At 36.3% G+C, this 6335-nt stretch overlaps 1 pseudogene across 1 annotated transcript; it reads left to right on the plus strand.

Moving 5' to 3' along the window:
- Nucleotides 1-3844: 3844 nt before the first annotated feature.
- Nucleotides 3845-5355, plus strand: LOC148915874 (disease resistance protein RPP2A-like; annotated as a pseudogene). The gene is made up of 3 exons (XR_016128102.1): nt 3845-4231; nt 4349-4629; nt 4722-5355. The product of XR_016128102.1 is annotated as a disease resistance protein RPP2A-like (transcript).
- The last annotated feature ends 980 nt before the right edge of the window (nt 5356-6335 follow it).

A 6335-nucleotide genomic window follows, 5' to 3' on the forward strand; every position in this document is an offset into this window, starting at 1 on the left:
TCCTAATGGTTATGTGATAAGCAAACGATCAAGCAAGTAGATAGCAAAGAAGAGGACAGAGAAGAAACTGAGGGAAGAAAATAAATTGATATCCTGTATAATAAATAGCAACGCAAACAGGAGGACATAGAAATGATGTCTTGTTAAATTCTTTCTCTTGCATAACAATATTAACTGCGGAGGCCAAAAGAATAAACATGAGTAAATGAATTTATGCAAGATTGCCCCAGATATTTAAATCTGTGCAAAAATCAACTCTCTTACATAGTTTTTCAGCAAACTGTTAGAAAAACCAAAGACAAAAAATTAAGCAAAAGAATAAACTGGAAACAAAAATTTTAAAGCTGAAAAGAGTGGGTATCTAACCTGAAACAAAATCATATTCCAACTAATATATCCTGATTGGAAACTTCATCAAAATACAAAATAGTTTCCAACTAACCTGAAAAACATGAAAAATAGTTTCCTCTACTTCTTTTGCTTCAGGTATGGAACGGAACCCTTATACGTCAGAGAGGTGAGAGACGATTCCATCTGTTAAGAAAAAATTCCAAGGACTTTAATTTCATAAGTCAAGCAAAACATTCAAATTAGAGACAGAGATAATTAGAAATGCAAACAAAAGCATCCATATAAATATCATTAGTGACAAAAGCATTTTTCAAAAATCAAATTACATAGTTTATACAAATTTTGACAGGAAAAATGAGAAAAGCTCACAATGCAAATTATGTCCCTTTTGGGGTTTTGCAAGTAATCTTTGTAAAGCTTATATGCGGTAGTGGTGGTGGTGGTGGATATGTCACTGTAGCCATTGCCAGCACCTTTTGGCCAAACCTAAATCTACAAAGTTAAAGAAAACAGTCACACGAAGCGCAACTGTCGAAATCAAACATAAAACAAACTGAAATAACCTAATAGAAACATTAAGAAATCACCCAACTATGTACATAGAAACACATAATTTAAACCTAGAAACACAGTCTCCTTTGCATCACAACACCTACACCTAAAGCGAACACATAGCCAAACAATTGTTTAAACCAAACCATAAACCTGCAATTTCCTTTTAACAGGGCCAAAATACCCACACCTCCTTCTGCATCTCTACCACTCTATCACCCAAAACACAACAAATGCATTCTACCAAACCAAAAATAAAACCCATTTAAACAAAACATTATCAAAGTTACAGGCTATGCAAATCATCCCAAATCATAACTCCATCTGTAGTGGTATAAACTTTTACATTGGCATAAGACCCTTTGTATCTGCTTTCTCCTGAACCAAATTGTATCTGCTTTAACAATTAAAAAATGAAAAGAAAAATGAATATCAGAGCCAGAGACAACTAAAATATCAACAACCACATCAAAGAAATCCCGAAATATTTATTTATGGAATTGAGTTCTTCTCCATTTCCAAGCACACATTCACTGCAAATTTCAAACCAAAGAAAAATCTCAAAACTACGCAACAGTATAATATTGAAAATAGAAGTAAAAATAAAGACCAAATCGAGAGTGAATAGATATAAAAAGAGATTTTCTATTTAAACCCCACACTTCTCTTTGTTCACCTCAATACTTAAATCATTAAGCTGTAAGTTTTATTATTGTGTAAAAAGACAAAAAAGGTCATCGAACTTAATAATTAACCATAGTACACACACCCCACACACTCCACCACTCTTCATATTAAGTTTTAGAAACCTCCTTCCAACTTCCTGTTTACAAACTCTCTCTCTCTCTCTCTCTCTCTCTCTCTCTCTCTCTCTCTCAAGTTCTCAACTCAACAATACCCAAGTGTTAGAATTCCAGTTACAATCCTTGAAGAGAGGTAAAGCTGTTCTCTTCCTCTAGATATTAAATTTCGGATTTAGGATTTGTTTGTGTTTTTTTTTTGGTTGGGAACAAAGAAAATTGTGGGGTTTAAATAGAAAATCTCTTTTAATTCTTATTTTTTCAGTTTGGGGTGTATTTAAGGGTAGTTTGGGAAGATAGTGGGGTTTTCTTGGAAATTTTGAAAATTTAAATTAAAAGTTGGGGTGAACTTAGAACATGAGGTGAACTAGAGAAGTGTGGGGTTTAAATAGAAAATCTCATATAAAAATCCTAAACATACTGAAGAATTTAATTTTCAACGAACATGATGCCAAGTAGCTTCAGAAAAATCGAAGACAATGCAAAGCTTCACTAGACTTCCTTGCACAAAATTCCTAAATAAACAAATGAAACTGCCCAAATCATCATTGAAATTGTAGAAACTGATTTTCCCTTGTACATTCATATGATCATTATACTATATATATATATATATATGTATAGAAGTCTGTAGAGAACAATGTACAGTTACAGTAAGCCATTATCATAAACATAAATATGGAGTTAGCCTAATAACCATTTCCTATCATTAACTGAAATACTATTGTAACTCCCTAATACTCCCCCGCAAATCGAGCATACAGCATAGTAAGATTTGAATAAAGAAACTGCATTGTGATGGAGATGGTGATAACAGTCGGCTGTAGTAGCTAGTCCAGTAAGCGGAACCAAAAAAGAAGAACTCCGATATCTAGAGTTGCAACAGCAGCATGAAAGAAACAAAGTAAACATAACGCTCATTGAAAGGCAGGAAGTGAAGGAGTGCATGGGCTCATGGAAGGAAGGAATAAAATGACGGGCTGACATACAAGTCAAATGGACCTAGGAAACAACTCTAGGCACTTGAGAAACATAACTCTACCTAGGAATCACCCTCTGATGTCCAAAAACAAACAAGAATTGTTGCAGAAGCCTTCATTAAACATGAAGAGAGGTTCGTGTATGATGCAAATTAGAAGGTACGAAAGTGGAGAGCTGCCTTGGAAGATGTTGGAATTTACAGGAGGTGAAGGGTTTAGAACAATAGGACAATAGTTGAACAAAATGATTTTATTAAATTGGAGGAGAATAGTACATACTACATAGCTTGGTGTAGGCTAATTGGCCTCCTTAGTATTTTGGCTTATATTGGCCACCACACTTGGTTTAAATTAGTTTGAGCTATATGGCCCTTACACTTTGATAAACTTATTGACTCCTCAACATAGTTTAATTTGGGTAGCTCTTGGCTCCCTAATAGTTTGGGAGTTCTTTTTGTTGGACTCCCCATATGACTTGGGTTGGGTAGCTTTTTTGCTCCACCTTGTATGACCACATGTATGTCTATTTATAGACATGATCCACCGCCATACCTTGGTCCACCGACTTAGGAAGACTAACCCCAGCCACATATGTTTGGCTTTCTCTGGATGGTTCTCCAACGTTGCATGTAGCTGCCGACTTCCCATCAAGCTTATGGCACTTTCTTCGAGCTTCTAGATTTTACTATATTTTTTAGCACAAATGTGCATTAATTTCAACAAAAAAAGTAGCAAATCTCTCTGGGTGGAATTCAAAGGACTGGTACGTTACTCTTTCTTTTTTCTATTCAAAGGACTGGTATCTCTTCTGATATATATATATATATATATATATATGTATGAGGAACAGCAATAGAATAAAAATATTTAAACGGCTTTTTTGGAATCATCAATATGAATATTAGAAAGTGTGGCTGGAAATCATGTGAGTGGTTTGGTTTTGGGAGTAGAGTTCTCATTACAACCAGAAATGAGCATTTGTTGATCAAACATGGAGTGGACAGAATATTTCAGGTAAAGGGACTAAAAAGTGAAGATGCTCTTCAACTGTTTAGTTGGAACGCTTTTAAAAAGGATTACCCTGAAAAGTATTATCTTATTTTGTCTAATCGCATTGTGAGTTATGTCAAAGGTCTTCCATTAGCTCTTGAGGTTTTGGGATCGTTCTTGCATGGAAGAGGTTTAAGTGAATGGAACAGTACGTTGGGAAAACTTGGAGTGTGCAACTTGGAAATTTTTGAGGCATTAAAAATTAGTTATGATGGTCTAGATGATAATGAGAAGAAAATGTTCCTGGACATTGCGTATTTCTTTAACGGGAAGGACAAAGATCGAGTAATAGAAGCTTGTGATGTTTCTGCAGTTGTTATAGTAGCGGTCCTCATCGAGAGATCTCTCGTAAAGATTTTGGGTGGAAGGCTTTGGATGCATGATTCGCTCCAAGAAATGGGTCTGCAAATTGTACTCCGAGAATTTCCTGATGAGCCTGGCCGGTGCAGCAGGTTGTGGTTTCGTGAAGATGCCAATCATGTCTTGAGCAAAAATACTGTAAGAGATTAATTAGTACATGCACAAGAATAATTTGAGTTGTTATATGATAAAACAAGGTACTCTACTAACCCTTTTTTAACGTTAATTATGAGCTTCACTATTCCATATTAATAGGGAACAGACGCAATAGAAGGCATAGTTCTGCACCCAGCTCTGATCCAGGGGTACAGGTGCATGCAAATGCTAAATCCTTTTCAAAGATGTTGAAACCAAGATACCTCAAGATTAGTAATGTGAGCCTTTACAATGGACTTGAAGATCTTCCCAATAGCTTACGTATTCTTAAATGGACGGGGTGTCCTTTAACATATTTCCCATCACATTTCAACCCAGAGAAGCTACTAGAACTCAAAATGTGTCATAGTTGCATAAAACATTTTCAGATGGGAACAAAAGTATATATCCTTTTACTCATTGGATCTTTTATTACCTACAAAAACTGTTCAAACAGGGAAGCTAATTTTGCTATGCTTTTGCAATTTGACAGCCTTTACACAATTTGAAAACCATCAAACTCAGTCACTCTCTTAATCTTGTCAGCACGCCCAACTTTAAAGGTGTTCCAAATCTTGAGGTTCTGTTTCTTGAAGGTTGTACACGATTGTTTGAGGTTGATCCATCAATTCAAGCGCTGGAAAGACTTACTCTGCTGAACTTGAAAGATTGCAAAAACCTTGCCCATCTTTCAAGCAGTGTAGGTTGCTTAAAATTTCTCAAAGTTCTTAAACTTTTTGGTTGTTCAAGGCTTAATATATTGCCAGAAGAGTTGGGTTACATAGAGTGTTTGGAGGAGCTTGATGTGAGTAGAACTGCCATAAGAGAACTACCTTCCTCTATTGGAAGGCTTAAAGGTCTTACTTTGATGAACTTGAAAGACTGCAAATATTTTATGCATCTTCCAACTAGTGTAAACGGCTTAAAATGTCTCAAAGTTCTTAATCTTTCTGGTTGTACAAGACTTCATGAACTGCCGGAAGAGTTGGGTCATGTAGGGTGTTTGGAGAAGCTCGATGTGAGCGGAACTGCCATATGAGAACCACCCTCCAACCCTTTATCTTTTGAAAAATCTTAAAATATTATCAGTTCAAGGATGTAAAGGATCCATCACCTTCTTCTATTGATCCCAAATCCCTCATTTCTTTTTGCCTTTGGAGTTTCAATTATTAAGAGGACCTGCTCATAAAAGTGACTGCAATCTCTCGGGAAGGACCAATTCCAATGTTCTCAGCTGCTTGTCCTTATTGAGAAGATTAAATCTAATAAGAAACTACTTTGCTAGTCTGTTTGTAGATGTTCCTAATGAATCTCACTGGATACATTGTTCAATCTGAAGTAGCCCTTTAACTTTTAAGCTTTGTTTGGATTTTGATTCTCTGAATGTTTGGCTTTCAAGATTCTGGACTCCATCTCCATCTCCACACCATGTGTTGGTTTTGGTCTTCATCCACTCTGCTTTGTTATCGGCTTCACTTGCATCATCAATCCCCTTAATTTGTGTGTGAGGAGTGACAAACAAGGGTGCCTTGTAGCCTTGGGCAATGTTGAAATGTGACTTGATATTTTGGTTTTGGGTGGAAGAATACTTTGATCTTTCTCTTACATACTGGATCAGAGAAACATCCAGAGCAGAAAAAAGAACTACTAGTTTTTATTTTATATTGTTTTTAATTTCCTGTGGATCAAAAGCACATGTCCAGTTGTAAATTGTGCCGAGACGAGTCAAAGTCTTAGTCAGAGAGCATTTGGAGGATCAATTCACGTCGGTCAAGCTTTTCCCCAAGGTTTAGACTTTAGATGACAAGCCCTCACCCTACTGGACCACTTGCACTTCCTCCTCAACCATTGACTTCTTCACCAAATACCAGAATTCCATTGACTTCTTCACCAAATACCAGAATTCTATTTAGCCACTCGCACATGAAATGTGATTTCTATTTAGCCACTTGCACTTCCTCCTCAAGCATTGACTTCTTCACCAAATACCAGAATTCTATTTAGCCACTCGCACTTGAAATGTGATTTCTATTTAGCCACTTGCACTTCCTCCTCAACCATTGACTTCTTCACCAAGATACCTGAAATAATTAAGGTGGTACTTTGA

This window comes from Prunus mume, linkage group LG6, assembly GCF_029339155.1.
Source record: "Prunus mume cultivar Tortuosa linkage group LG6, ASM2933915v1, whole genome shotgun sequence".
NCBI lineage: Eukaryota > Viridiplantae > Streptophyta > Magnoliopsida > Rosales > Rosaceae > Prunus > Prunus mume.